Source organism: Bos grunniens, chromosome 4, assembly GCF_055505025.1.
Source record: "Bos grunniens cultivar Pamir isolate PY7600 chromosome 4, Bosgru_T2T1.0, whole genome shotgun sequence".
Classification (NCBI taxonomy): domain Eukaryota; kingdom Metazoa; phylum Chordata; class Mammalia; order Artiodactyla; family Bovidae; genus Bos; species Bos grunniens.
In genome coordinates, this window is record NC_141168.1 from 67,155,326 (window position 1) to 67,171,232 (window position 15,907).

General features: G+C 39.2%; 1 long non-coding RNA gene across 3 annotated transcripts in view; it reads right to left on the reverse strand.

The window, feature by feature from the left end:
• Positions 1-311: 311 nt before the first annotated feature.
• LOC147374287 (uncharacterized) overlaps positions 312-15,907 on the reverse strand; it is a 272,383-nt gene continuing 256,787 nt past the window's right edge. For all 3 annotated transcript variants that reach the window (XR_015163233.1, XR_015163235.1, XR_015163231.1), the window contains 2 exons: positions 4,111-4,197; positions 312-3,429 (listed from right to left, as the gene is read on the reverse strand). This is a non-coding gene — a long non-coding RNA (uncharacterized LOC147374287). The remainder of the gene's footprint in view (positions 3,430-4,110; positions 4,198-15,907) is intronic.

Consider the following 15,907-nt stretch of genomic DNA (forward strand, 5'->3'; position numbering starts at 1 on the left):
TAACTTTCCATAGCATATACATTCTTCCCTGTCATTAGGAAGATTTGGGACTCTCAGTGATATTTTACAGAAGATAAAATTGAAGTTCAGATATACTGATATGCTACTATTCCTTCTATAATGCCACACTATCCATCAATATAAATTCATTATATCTTAATCAGTCCTAGTCCATAAACTAAAACACATTTCAGTCTTGGACTACTCTTTTTTTCCTCAAAAATTTTATTGGGTTCAGGAGGATTTTTAAAAGTTGATATACCATTGGAAGGACATTAAAGATTTTATATAAAGATAAACAATTAGAGCACTTTACAATATACAATTTTAAGTTTTATTTGTCAATTAAAATTGAAATTAGTACAAACAGTGACACAAAAATTTAGTACCATTTTAAAGGTATATAAAGCTAAGGACATCTCCCAGTTCAATTTGAGATCTTCAACTAGAGGCTACGCAGAATTAATACCAGACCACTGCTCCTCCACATTCAAAACCTGTGCTCTTTCCAGAACTCCATATATCCCACCTCCCTAATATTAACTAAAGATGAGGATGCAAAGAATGTTAAGAGACTCAAAGCAGGCTTTATTGGAACCTGATTGGGGTGTCCAGCTGGTCATTAAAATCCAAATATAGGTTAAGATTTACTTGATCCAGGATAATGGCAAAAAATGAAAAATGATTCTGTTATCACAGTTTTTTCTCATGTTTTCCTTTTAGCTCCATTTCTTCACACACGTGTAAAATAAATAAACAAACATCAGCCATTTAAAAAATATCAAAAACACAATGTTTTCAGAGATGAATTCATAGGAATTGGAATTTAATAGTGAGATATTCATTTATTCATCCCTAAGGGTGCCTCCCTTCAGTTTGACTGAGGAAAATAGGTTCAGTTTTCCTTATATAATATAAATAACACTGGAGGAAGATTGCATCTGTCATAGATGAAAATACCATATTTATGTCTTCTTATAATCCATTCATTGCTTTATGGACCCAAAGTCCTCCAGGGAGTGTCACAAATCCACATAATGTTCCTGAGTGTTACGTTTTGCATTTGGATCTATGATTTAGCTGACAGATGTGAATAAACACTTAGAGTCCAGGAACTCTCTGATAAGTGCACATGTGGAGACCAAAGAGTACAAATTCCTTTAAGGTCACATTAGCTCTTCCTTGAAATCCCCTTCTATGATTACTTCTTTGCTGATGATAAAATAATTTTCCACCAATGAATCAACATATATTTTCAAAATTTGCTATGCTGTGTTTTATTATTTTTCCATCAAAATTTTAATAAATCAATTAAAATGAGAATGTTTCAATTTTTATAAAGAAACAAAACCCTTGAATCCTACAATTTTGATATATATTCTCTAAGAACAATGAAAATCCCACTATTTTTCTAATTGTTTTGGAGAACAACTCTAGACATTGTACACCAACATTGTTTCAAATTTTAAGCGATTAAGCACTGATGCTGAAGCTGGAACTCCAATACTTTGGCCACTTGATGCGAAGAACCGACTCATTGGAAAAGATTTGATGCTGGAAAAGATTGAAGGCAGGAGGAGAAGGGGACAGCAGAGGATGAGATGGTTGGATGGCATCACTGACGTGATGGACATGAGTTTGAGTAGACTCCAGGAGTTGGTGATTGACAGGGAAGCCTGGCATGCTGCAGTTCATGGGGTCACAAAGAGTCAGACAAGACTGACCAACTGAACTGACTGAAACAAAGTTGAAATACCTCACTGGATAACTAAACAAACAATTTAGTGATAAAAAGATACTCTGCATATATATTTCTATTTAATATTATTCAATGCTTTTTACAATCTCTGATCCATCAACAGCAAACTCTCTCACAGCCCACAGGTTCTTTAAGGAACTTGACTACTCCCTTTTTTTGGCTTTAATTGAAACCTCATCTTTCCTCAAGGCTAATGCCTTTTTGCAGAGTTCTGGAAACTGTGAGTCCTCTTTCTCTCATGCCCAGCATGTTACAAAGACAGGATGTTGTTGACATTTCCCCATTTTCACACCTTTCCTTTGAAGTAAATGACATAATTCATGCACCATCCTATATATATATTTTCTACCACTCAATTCTACTAAATTTCTAGTCACTTTTCCACATTCATCCAGTATTCTGAAGTCCATCTTACTATTTGCAGCCAACAAGATCCATTCTATTATACTATGGAGGACATCTCAGTTCAGTTCAGTTCAATTCAGTTGCTCAGTTGTGTCCAATTCCTTGTGACCCCATAGACCGCAGCATGCCAGGCCTCCCTGTCCATCACCAACTCCTGGAGTTTACTCAAACTCATGTCCATTGAGTCGGTGATGCCATCCAACCATGTTTTTCCTCTGTTGTCCCCTTCTCCTCCTGCCCTCAGTCTTTCCTGGCATCAAGGTCTTCTCAAATGAGTCAGCTCTTCACATCAGGTGGCCAACGTATTGGAGCTTCAGGTTCAACATCAGTCCTTCCAATGAACACTCAGGACTGATCTCCCTTAGGATGGACTGGTTGGATCTCCTTGCAGTCCAAGGGACTCTCAAGAGTCTTCTCCAACACCAGAGTTCAAAAGCATCAATTCTTCAGTGGACAACATCTCACATCCATGTAAAAAATATTTTTAATACTCTGGCCTCATACTTTCCTGACTTTTCTTCACTCAAACTCTCTCATCTGCCTCCAGGGATCTTGTCATCATCTGGAATTTCTCTGTCACTGAGTAAACCGGTATTTATTCAGAAGTATGATAGCTGTATTATATTTAGCAAGTTATTTATTTCAGAATTTTTGAGAACAGTATCTATCAATGAGGGGCTTCCCAGGTGGCACTAGTGGCAAAGAATCCACCTGCCAGTGCAAGAGATGCAGCTTCAATCCCTGGGTCAGGAAGATCCCCTGGAGTAGGAAACGGCAACCCACTCCAGTATTCTTGCCTGGAGAATCCTATGAACAGAGAAGCCTGGCAGGCTATAGCCCATGGGGTTGCAAAGAGTCAGATACCACTGAGTGACTGAACACACACAGACACATGTATTGATGAGAGGCAGTCAAGGGTACATTAGTGTATTATCCTATTTTCTGAAATTTCCCAGCAGCTTAAAAAAATTTAAAAAAAAAAAACCTTTCTGTTTTGAAAAAAAAAATGGAGCCTTCCATTAAGTTACAAGAATAGCACAGCATTTCACTTCATATCTTTCCTGCAGTTTGGAGTATATTCTTGGAAGCTTAGTGTTGAGCTTTGTTCTTTCCCCAGTGAATCTGTGAGCTCCTAATGTCTACATTAAAAAACTCTTCTGGTGAATCAGCCAGAATCTGCTTCCTTCATTTGAAATGAAGAACTCTGACTTAAATCAAGTCAACTTGTTTCTAAAACTTTCTCTCTTTGGAGAATTCTCTGTGGCCTAGGAGCAGAAAAAGAGAAAGCAGATGATTAGGGTGATTTACATAAATTCAGTATGTTAATGATGCATTCTTATCTAAGTAGTAAGGCAAAGCTAAGAAAATCCACCTGACAAAATATCCTAGCAACAATTTTATTTTTTTAACTAATAAAATAACGCTAACCTAACAATAAATGTAATTAAGGAAGAAAATATGCTCACCTTTAATCTTATTACCATAACAGAGTATTTCATTGGTTATTGTCTTTCCTTCTGATCTTTAACCTTATATATATTTTGTATTAAAATGATCATAGCACATAGAGTTTTATTTTACATACCAGCCAGGGACCAAGGAAAAAAATAGATGAGAAACTTAGGGATGACAATTGAGAAATTTAGAGATAGCTCAACAAAGGGACAATTTATAAAGATATAGGCTAGGTGTAGTGGAACCAAAGAGGTGAATACAGTGCCCATGAGGTAGTAACCAGGGTGCTGTTCCCAACCCAAGGACTGAAGAGACAAGAATTGATAATGGTTACTCAACCCAGAGAGAGAAAGTGCTCTGTGTAGAGGTCTGGGTGATTGGAGTCCTTACTTTGGGCTCAGTGACCCATACAGCCTGAAATGATCCTGCAAAGAGGGAATTTGTAGAACATATATCAATGCCTTGCTCTCCTCCTGCCTCTGATCTCCTACCTGTGTTTCTCATGACTGTGACCAGATGAAAAGGAAACCTGCTGATAAAGTCCAAGCAGGTCAGCCTCCTGTGGCACAGAGCAGAATCTGAAAGGTAAAAGTAATACATCCAGCACCACATGATGGTATAATATTTTATAAGGATAACATATCATTTCTTGCTTAATTACTCTTCTATTACAGTCTTTATGCTTTTCCTGTTAAAAAGAAGTGAGCAATATTTTTATAAATATCTTAATACATATTACATTTTTTCTTTTGAATAATTCATAAGAAATGACACCAAAAATTGTATGACTAGTTCTCAAGAAAAGAACATTTTAAAATGAGGAATATCTGTTTTGTCCTAATTTGTCTTTATCATTTTTAAAGTAGTTAAGCTGTTTAGTTCAGTTCAGTTCAGTCGCTCAGTCATGTACAACTCTTTGCGAACCCATGAACCGCAGCACGCCAGGCCTCCCTGCCCATCACCAACTCCCAGAGTCCACCCAAACCCATGTTCATTGAGTCGGTAATGCCATCTAGCCATCTCATCCTCTGTCATCCCCTTCTCCTCCTGCCCTCAACCTTTCCCAGTATCAGGTCTTTTCCAATGAGTCAGCTCTTCACATCATGTGGCCAAAGTATTGGAGTTTCAGCTTCAACATCAGTTCTTCCAATGAACACCCAAGACTGATCTCCTTTAGGATGGACTGGTTGGATCTCCTTCCAGTCCAAGGGACTCTCAAGAGTCTTCTCCAACACCACAGTTCAAAAGCATCAATTCTTCGGTGCTCAGCTTTCTTCATAGTCCAACTTTCACATTTATACATGACCAATGGAAAAACCATAGCCTTGACTAGATGGACTTTTGTTGGCAAAGTAATGTCTCTGCTTTTGAATATGCTGTCTAGGTTGGTCATAACTTTCCTTCCAAGGAGTAAGCGTCTTTTAATTTCATGGCTGCAGTCACCATCTACAGTGATTTTGGAGCCCCCCAAAATAAACTCTGTTGCTGCTTCCATTGTTTCCCCATCTATTTGCCACGAAGTGATGGGACCAGATGCCATGATCTTCGTTTTCTGAATGTTGAGCTTTAAGCCAACTTTTTCACTCTCCTCTTTCATTTTCATCAAGAGGCTCTTTAGTTCTTCACTTTCTGCCATAAGGGTGGTGTCACCCTGCATATCTGAGGTTATTGATATTTCTCCTAGCAATCTTGATTCCAGCTTGTGCTTCATCCAGCCCAGAATTTCTCATGATGTACACTGCATATAAGTTACATAAGCAGCGTGACAATATACAGCCCTGACATACTCCTTTTCTATTTGGAACCAGTCTGTTGTTCCATGTCCAGTTCCAACTGTTGCTTCCTGACCTGCATACAGGTTTCTCAAGAGGCAGGTCAGGTGGTCTGGTATTCCCATCTCTTTCAGAATTTTTCACAGTTTATTGTGATCCACACAGTCAAAGGCTTTGGCATAGTCAATAAAGCAGAAATGGATGGTTTTCTGGAACTGTCTTGCTTTTTCAATGATCCAGCAAATGTTGGCAATTTGATCTCTGGTTCCTCTGCCTTTTCTAAAACCAGCTTGAAGATCTGGAAATGTTAAATTTGTGTATGGGAAAATGTTTTCAGTGTTCTTAGAATATATTTGTCACATAGGAATCACACATAATCAGGATAGTAGAAAGAGAAGGTCATTTTCTTTTGGAGATAAAGAAGTTAAGGCTCAGGAAGGTTTGTTCACAAGTCACATGGCCAGTTCTAATAGATTAAACTGTGGGCAGAAGCTACTCAAGTCTCATATACAGGCTAAGCTGCTTCCCTTGTGACGAAGCTTTACCTGTTTAAATTCCACTCAACTTCATCACCTCCAGAGCATACAAAGCAGGAAAAGAGAACAGCAGCAACTTTCTACCTAACAGCCATGACCAGAAGTTACATACATCACATCTATTAATACTCACAGTCCATTGGCCAGATGTTAAACACAAGCTTTTACCTATTTTCTAGGATGGCTGATAAATGTAGTCTCTACCTGACCACTCATGTTCTACCAGTAATGGTTCTATACATAAAGCAGAAAGAATATTGAGGGCACCGATAGCTACATCCATAGTTATGCCCTCTGGTCATCCATATATCCATTACTGTTGTTTAGTTGCATCCGACTCTCGGCGACCCCATGGACTGTAGCCCACCAGGCTCTTCTGTCCATGGAATTCTCCAGGCAAGAATACTGGAAGAGGGGTGCCATTTCCTTCTCCAGGGGATCTTCCTGACCCAGGGATTGAAACCACATCCCCTGCATCTCCTTGCGTTGGCAGGTGGATTCTTTACCAGTGAGTCACCAGGGATATCAAGGACACTAGCAGTTACGTCTACGGTGACACCCTCTGGCCATCCATACAGCCATACACATTTTTATTGCTTACATAAAACACATTTTCACTCTTCCCTGAGGGAAAGAGTGCAGAGACACAGCCAACAAAAACGTCACACATCTGAGTGAAGTACAGTACTTTTCAGCACAGAATGTGGTCCTGTGACTTATAAACTAAAAGACATATGCCTTCCACATATTCCCTCAATATACAATGCTCGGATTGGAACAGTAAACTGCAATAAAAACCCAAATTCAAAAGAAAGAAGAAGGGGTAACCAATCATCAAATCCTGCTGATTGTGAATTTTGAAGACCTCATGCTGTGTAATTCCCTGATTAGCCCTATTCTTTGCCATGGTTTCTGGAAATAACTCCTTTGTCCAGTGTTCTCTGTAGTCCTTCCTTTACCTTTTTGTAATTGTTTCTCTGTGACCGCAAATGGAACTGGGACTGAAGAGTATCTCCTTGCAGCCTTATGTTGCTGGTGTAGACCTTAGGAAACAGAGGTTGTTTGAGAGGTTCGGTAGCCACAGGCTCTTGAAGTGCAGCCTTGTGGTTACCCAGCAATTCCTTCCATCACTTTGATTCCAGCCAGCTCCATTTGAAGTAACCCAAGTGAAAGAATCTTCACTGGGTATAGCTTTTTATGACTTCAGACTTTCATTTATACAGTAGTTCCTGGGCTCAGGCTGCTGCCCCTCCCCACCTCAATTTAATGGCAATTACCTTAGCAGCATGGATAAGAGATAATATTATTAAACTGACCTTGGAAGCTGGTTGCTCCAATTTTCTGAGAACATTTAATATGGCATCTTCTAGAAAGGCTCTCGGCAGCCACCTTCTTTTCTGCTGTTTGTGGTTCACATATATTTGGTTTTACTAATCTTGTAAGGTCCCAATTACTGAACTCATAATCAATATAGATTGACTTTTTTTGGGGGTAATGTAAGGCATTTGTCTCACTTATAATCTGAGTGTTTTAACGCTGATTTGTCATACAATACACATTAATACTTCTTTTTAACCAATTTGATATACCCCCCTTTTCAACAAATTCACTCTTTGACAATCAAATTACCCCAAAAGCTAGCAGGTGAAAAGATTGAACAAAAATTATGTTTCCAATCAGTCTGTTCTCTCAATGTGAGATGGCCTTTCTATTTCTAAGCCAGATAAAATCTTGACTTTGAAAGATCATTATTGAGAAGTCTTCAGTGACTGCTGACACTGGTTTTATGACAAAAAAAATAAAAAGAAAAAACACCTTCCTCTGAAAAAATATATCTTGATATTTTAGGATCTGTGCTTATTTTGATTAATAGAACAGAGTACTACATTAGACGGGTTTTGTTTCTTTCAGTTTTTTGCTTGCAAACTGGCTCATAATTAGCTAAATCTCTCTCTCTCTCCTAGTTACTAGAAGTAGAAAGAATCTGCTAAAGTATACCAACATTTTTATTTTTTCTCACCACTTACCCTAGAGTTGAAGTTCCAGGAAAGATGTGCATATCTCTAAAATTATCACAGGTAACAGTTTTATACTAAATGTTTTTTCCTTAGTATAGCAAGAGTCACTAGCTTGCCAGACTACAATATAGGACCCCTGGCCTTCCACTGCCTGACTGCAAAGCCTATACCACATATATTGGGTTTTATCATGACAATATCCCACTATCAGATACCAACATTTACATTTACATTTTGATTCTGACTACATTACTATAACAAAGAGACAACAAGATACAAGATTTAAATGACACAGATTTAAAACATATGATTTAAATCATATAGATTTTAAAACATATCATTTAAATAACACAGGAAGAACAAATTTTCTTTCATTTCACTGTACAGAAGAAAATGATCCAGGCCCCTTGTAGCTGGTAAAGGGTAGAGAATCTGCCTGTAGTGCAGGAGACCCGAGTTTGATCCCTGGGTTGGGAAGATCCCCTGGAGATGGAAATGGCAACCCACTCCAGTATCCTTGCCTGGAAAATCTCATGGACAGAGGAGCCTGGTGGGTGGGCTGCAGTCCAGGGGGTCACAAAGAGTTGGGCACAACTGAGCGACTAACACTTACACTTACTTATATAGGTGGATCCTGCCATTCTTAATGCATAGTTTTAATCTCTAGATCCAAGGTAGTTTGTCTGCTTATACCCATTTTCCCAGCTAGCAGAAAAGGGAGAGAAAAGGAAGTGGAAAATAAACACTTTCCCTTTGCAAGATGTGATTTCAGTTGGATATTTCACTTTGGTTTACATGATTTTGGTCAGAAGTAGTTAGACTATCATACTTAACTAAAAGGAAAGCAGCAAAATGTACAGTTGAACACTGAACAAGGCAGGGTTAGAGACGCTGACCCTCTGAGTAGTTGAAACTTATCTTCTACTCAATCCTTCATATCCACAGTTCTGTGCCCATGGATCACAGTGGATCATGTAGTACTGTATATATGTAGTACTTACCAGCAAAAAAATCTATTTGTAAGTTGACCTGTGCAGTTCAAATTCATGTTGTTCAAGGGTCAACTGTGGTTTGGCCAAGCAGCCATTTATTCTACTAAAACTCGAGTATTTTTTTAGTAAGAAAAAGAGAATGAGAAAAATGAGAAGCTTCTGTACACTAGAGTCATCCCTCAGTGTCCATGGGAGACTGGTTCCAGGACCCCCAGGAATACCAAAATCCTTGGTTGCTCAAGTCCCTTATATAAAATGATGGAGTATTTGCATATAACCTACACAATTTTCCCATATACTATAAATCATTCTCTGTATTACTTAAAATATCCAATATAATGTAAATACTATGTAAATCATTGTAAATATAATGTAAATGTAAGATAAGTCATTGCCAGCAAGCAGCAAATTTGTTTTACTTTTTGGAACTTTCTGGAATTTTTAAAAGTATTTTTGGTTTGTGGTTGGTTGAATCATTGATGTGGAACTATGGATACAGAAAGTCAATGGTCCTGTACTGTGGGGCTTTTCCCACTAAACTGACATTAAGAAATAACAATCCCACTTTTTAGAAATTTAAACTAAGGGAGAATTTAAATAAGATTCATTTCTGGGATACAGGGTATGAAAAGATATATTTTTTGTAAATTCTTCATTAAGTCAAAACAGCTGAGAACCAAAATACTAAATTACAGACCTAGAAGACGTCATCTTGCCTTAAACTTGTACCAATGCTAAAAGACCATGGCAAAATGTTAGCCTGATTTAGCCTTCTGAAATCATTGAAGAAGATCTTTAGTTTTTTGGCAATATTTTCTACCCTCTAATTTTGAGAAAGGATGGCCATGAAATCCCATCCCCTATTCTCACACTCCCATTTCTGTGTAATATGGTATCGTGTGGTGGTAGAGACAGTGGGCATACAGTCTGGACTCAAATCTAAGGATTGCAAGCCCTTCTGTTTACCAACTTAGAAATCCAAGAAAAACACTCAATCTTTCTAAACCTCAGGTTCCTAATCTATAAAAGAAAGATCATATTAAGTGTATAGTTAAATGTATGTATGCTCAGTCATGTCAGACTCTTTGCAACCCCATGGACTGAACCCCATCAGGCTCCTCTGTCCATGGAGTCCTCCAGGCAAGAATACTGGAGTAGGGTGCCATTTCCTACTCCAGGGCATCTTCTCAACCAAGGGATTGAACTCTTATCTCTTGCACCTCCTGCATTGGCAGGTGGATTCTTTACCACTAGCACCACCTGGGAAGCCATCAGTTTTGAATCTACTTATTATGGGTATCCAGAGAAGGCCATGGCACCCACTCTTGCCTGGAGAATCCCAGGGATGGGGGAGCCTGGTGGGCTGCCATCTGTGGGGTCGCACAGAGTCGGACACGACTGAAGCGACTTAGCAGCAGCAGCAGCAGCATTAGGAGTATCGGGGCATCCCAGGTGCACACTGGTAAAGATTCCAATTCCATCTGCAGAGATGCAAGAGACAAGAGTTCAATCCCTGGGTCAGCAAGATACCTATGAGTAGGAAATGGCACCCCACTCCAGTATTCTTGCCTAGAGAATTTCATGGACAGAGAAGCCTGGTGGGCTACAGTCCATGGGGTTGCAAGAATCTGGCATCACTGAGCACAGCACAATAGGAGTATACAGAGGACTGAACAGCTCAAAAATGTGTAAAGCATTAAGAGCAGTAGCTGGCATTTGGTCAATTATCAATGAGTAACAGTTACTACTATCTCCTTGTATCATTTTCAGGTTGGATCAGATCAGATCAGATCAGTTGCTCAGTCATGTCCGACTCTTTGCGACCCCATGAATTGCAGCATGCCAGGCCTCCCTGTCCATCACCAACTCCCAGAGTTCACTCAGACTCACGTCCATCGAGTCAGTGATGCCATCCAGCCACCTCATCCTCTGTCGTTGCCTTCTCCTCCTGCCCCCAATCCCTCCCAGCATCAGAGTCTTTTCCAGTGAGTCAACTCCGCCTGAGGTGGCCAAAGTACTGGAGTTTCAGCTTTAGCATCATTCCTTCCAAAGAAATCCCAGGGCTGATCTCCTTCAGAATGGACTGGTTGGATCTCCTTGCACTCCAAGGGACTCTCAAGAGTCTTCTCCAACACCACAGTTCAAAAGCATCAATTCTTCGGCGCTCAGCCTTCTTCACAGTCCAACTCTCACATCCATACATGACCACAGGAAAAACCATAGCCTTGACTAGATGAACCTTTGTTGGCAAAGTAATGTCTCTGTTTTTGAATATGCTGTCTAGGTTGGTCATAACTTTCCTTCCAAGGGGTAAGCGTCTTTTAATTTCATGGCTGCAATCACCATCTGTAGTGATTTTGGGGACCAGAAAAATAAAGTCTGACACTGTTTCCACTGTTTCCCCATCTATTTCCCATGAAGTGGTGGGACCGGATACCATGATCATCATTTTCTGAATGTTGAGCTTTAAGTCAACTTTTTCACTCTCCTCTTCCACTTTCATCAAGAGGCTTTTGAGTTCCTCTTCACTTTCTGCCATAAGGGTGGTGTCATCTGCATATCTGAGGTTATTGATATTTCTCCTGGCAATCTTGATTCCAGTTTGTGTTTCTTCCAGTCCAGCATTTCTCATGATGTACTCTGCATATAAGTTAAATAAGCAGGGTGACAATATACAGCCTTGACGAATTCCTTTTCCTATTTGGAAACAGTCTGTTGTTCCATGTCCAGTTCTAACTGTTGCTTCCTGACCTGCATAGAGATTTCTCAAGAGGCAGATCAGGTGGTTTGGTATTCCCATCTCTTTCAGAATTTTCCACAGTTTATTGTGATCCACACAGTTAAAGGCTTTGGCATAGTCAATAAAGCAGAAATAGATGTTTTTCTGGAACTCTCTTGCTTTTTCCATGATCCAGTGGATGTTGGCATTTGGATATCTGGTTCCTCTGCCTTTTCTAAAACCAGCTTAAACATCAGGAAGTTCACAGTTCATATATTGCTGAAGCCTGGCTTGGAGAATTTTGAGCATCACTTTATTAGCGTGTGAGATGAGTGCAATTGTGCGGTAGTTTGAGCGTTCTTTGGCATTGCCTTTCTTTGGGATTGGAATGAAAACTGACCTTTTCCAGTCCTGTGGCCACTGCTGAGTTTTCCAAATTTGCTGGCATATTGAGTGTAGCACTTTCACAGCATCATCTTTCAGGATTTGAAATAGTTCAACTGGAATTCCATCACCTCCACTAGCTTTGTTCATAGTGATGCTTTCTAAGGCCCACTTGACTTCACATTCCAGGATGTCTGGCTCTAGGTCAGTGATCACACCGTTGTGACTATCTGGGTCGTGAAGATCTTTTTTGTACAGTTCTTCTGTGTATTCTTGCCATCTCTTCTTAATATAGGTCCATACCATTTCTGTCCTTTATCGAGCTCATCTTTATATGAAATGTTCCTTTGGTATCTCTGATTTTCTTGAAGAGATCCCTAGTCTTTCCCATACTGTTGTTTTCCTCTATTTCTTTGCATTGATTGCTGAAGAAGGCTTTCTTATCTCTTCTTGCTATTCTTTGGAATTCTGCATTCAGATGCTTATATCTTTCCTTTTCTCCTTTGCTTTTCACTTCTCTTCTTTTCACAACTATTTGTAAGGCCTCCCCAGACAGCCATTTTGCTTTTTTGCATTTCTTTTCTATGGGAATGGTCTTGATCCCTGTCTCCTGTACAATGTCACGAACCTCATTCCATAGTTCATCAGGCACTCTATCTATCAGATCTAGGCCCTTAAATCTATTTCTCACTTCTACTGTATAATGATAAAGGATTTGATTTAGGTCATACCTGAATGGTCTAGTGGTTTTCCCTACTTTCTTCAATTTAAGTCTGAATTTGGCAATAAGGAGTTCATGGTCTGAGCCACAGTCAGTTTGGAAGATGCCCCTAAAAGAAATAATACTGTGACTTAAAATAATCAGCTAACATATTAATTGGAATTGAAAGTATGTTATACTAATACAAATTAATTGTAAAAATAAGACAAAATTTTAAGGTACCTGTGGGTATCAGTTCAGTATTAGTTCAGTCACTCAGTCATGTCCGAATCTTTGAGACCCTGTGAACCACAGCATGCCAGGTCCCTGTCCATCACCAGCTCCCAGAGTCCACCCAAACCCATGTCCATTGAGTTGGTGATGCTATCTAAACATCTCATCCTCTGTCATCCCCTTCTCCTCCTGCCTTCAATCTTTCCCAACATCAGGGTCTTTTCAAATGAGTCAGCTCTTCTCATCAGGTGGCCAAAATATTAGAGTTTCAGCTTCAACATCAGTCCTTCCAATGAACACCCAGGACGGATTTCCTTTCGGATGGACTGGTTGGATCTCCTTGTAGTCCAAGGGACTCTCAAGAGTCTTCTCCAACACCCCAGTTTAAAAGCATCAGTTCCTCAGCACTCAGCTTTCTTTATAGTCCAACTCTCACATCCATACATGACTACTGGAAAAACCATAGCCATGACTAGATGGACCTTTGTTGGCAAAGTAATGTCTCTGCTTTTTAATATGCTGTCTAGGTTGGTCATACCTTTCCTTCCAAGGAGTAAGTGTCTTTTAATTTCATGGCTGCAATCACCATCTGCAGTGATTTTGGAGCCCAAAAAATAAAGTCAGCCACTGTTTCCACTGTTTCCCCATCTATTTGCCATGAAGTGATGGGACCAGATGCCATGATCTTAGTTTTCTGAATGTTGAGCTTTAAGCCAACTTTTTCATTCTCCTCTTTCACTTTCATCAAGAGGCTCTTTAGTTCTTCTTCACTTTCTGCCATAAGGGTGGTGTCATCTGCATATCTGAGATTATTGATATTTCTCCGAGCAATCTTAATTCCAGCTTGTGCTTCATCCAGCCCAGCATTTCTCATGACATACTCTGCATAGAAGTTAAATAAGCAGGGTGACAATATACAGCCCTGACACACTCCTTTTCCTACTTGGAACCTGTCTGTTGTTCCATGTCCAGTTCTAACTGTTGCTTCCTGACCTGCATACAGATTTCTCAAGAGGCAGGTCAGGTGTTCTGGTATTCCCATCTTTTTCAGAATTTTAAAGCCCAAGAAATCTCTTAAAGTATCACCTTAATGGGAGATTTTTACATAAAACATAAAGCTATACTAATTACAAAATAATTTTCTAAATTTTTTTAAATATTCAAAATAAATTTCTACTGCTACTGCCACTGCTGCTAAGTTTCTTCAGTTGTGTCCGATTCTGTGCGACCCCATAAATGGAAGCCTACTAGGCTCCCCCGTCCCTAGGATTCTCCAGGCAAGAACACTGGAGTGGGTTGCCATTTCCTTCTCCAATGTGTGAAAGTGAAAAGTGAAAGGGAAGTCGCTCAGTCATGTCCGACTCTTAGTGATCCCACGGACTGCAGTCTACCAGGCTCCTCTGTCCATGGGATTTTCCAGGCAAGAGTACTGGAGTGGGGTGCTATTGAATTCAAAATAATTTTCTACTAATTACAAAATAATTTGCTTTAAAATAATTCTTAAAGCACTTTAACAGTCTCTAAAATTACACTCAACTTCAACTTCCAGTGTTCTTGTTCTTGAAAATTATTACAAATGAAAGTAATAACCTAGAATGTTCTCTTTTCCTGATTATAAAGATAACGTAATTGAAAAATCAAGAAATATAGAAAAGTATAAAAAAAGAAAAATTATCTTAAATTCCTCCATTGAAAAATAATAACTACTTTAATGAAATCTTTCTAGATATTTGATGAATATCTTTCCAAATATTTCTTTGTTAAATACTATAAATAAACAACAATAAGACTGCTCTGGTAATGATAGGCAATCCTATCCTAATTATATAACAATTATAAAATCTGGACAAAGTTATTAAGACTAACTATTTGAAGGCACAGGGAATTACAAGTCATGTAGAATCTTGAGACTAGTTTACTTTCAAAGATTGCTACTGTATCAGGTGAGAACTGTGAGTCTGTGGTCTTCTTGCCTTGAGTACTTCACAAGCTGCCCCACATCTAAGTAGGTGAAGAATCATGGTCTTAAGCAGCTCAATGTGGCAAATGATAAAGTACAAGCAGCAGACCAGCTGGTTATTTAAGCAAGAAATCCTGTAAGCAAAATAGCCAATATACAAGGACTAAGATTTTAAAATATAAACACAAATTCTGCTCAGTATCCTGGCTGTCTATAAACTACACATGAGCATGGGAACCTTCAGGGCCAGGGGGTGGGGTGGGGGGGTGGAAAGTAGGTATAAACTACGAGGAGATCTAACCTTTGAAAAAGAAATCAGCTCTTAGTGGGATTTGCAAGTATGCTCCCCTTTGCATTCCCCATAATACTTGCAGCCTCAGAAGGCCAAAAGCTTTACTGGCTTGAGGTATCCAAGGATAAAATTCAGGGATAAGAAAGATACTGGGAAATTTACACCTACCACACAATCCAGCATCTCACTCAAAAGAGACAGAAACGTCCACACAAAGACTGGTAAACATATGTACACTGAAGCTTTCTTCATAAAAACCCCAAACTGGAATAAACTCAAATGTCTAGCAACTGCAAAACAAGTTTTATATATCTTTAAAAATGAAATTCGTTCAGTAACAAAAAACAAAATGTAAATATAAAGAACATGGGTAAAATTCTATAATGCTATGCTAAGTGAAAAAGTAACACACACACACACACACACACACACAAAGACTCCATATTTACATTTACAAGAAATCCTAGTAAAGGCAAAACTTCAGGGACAGAATGAAGACCAGTGGGTGCCTGGAGTTGGGAGTGGGAGGAGGATATCAGTTTCAAAGTGACAAGAGGGGTTTTTTTGGGTGATGGAAATATTTCATATCTTGGTGATTTTACCACCCTATTGAGCCTTCCCAGGTGGCGAAGTGGTAAAGAATCTGCCTGCCAATACAGGAGATGGAGGAGACCCTGGTTC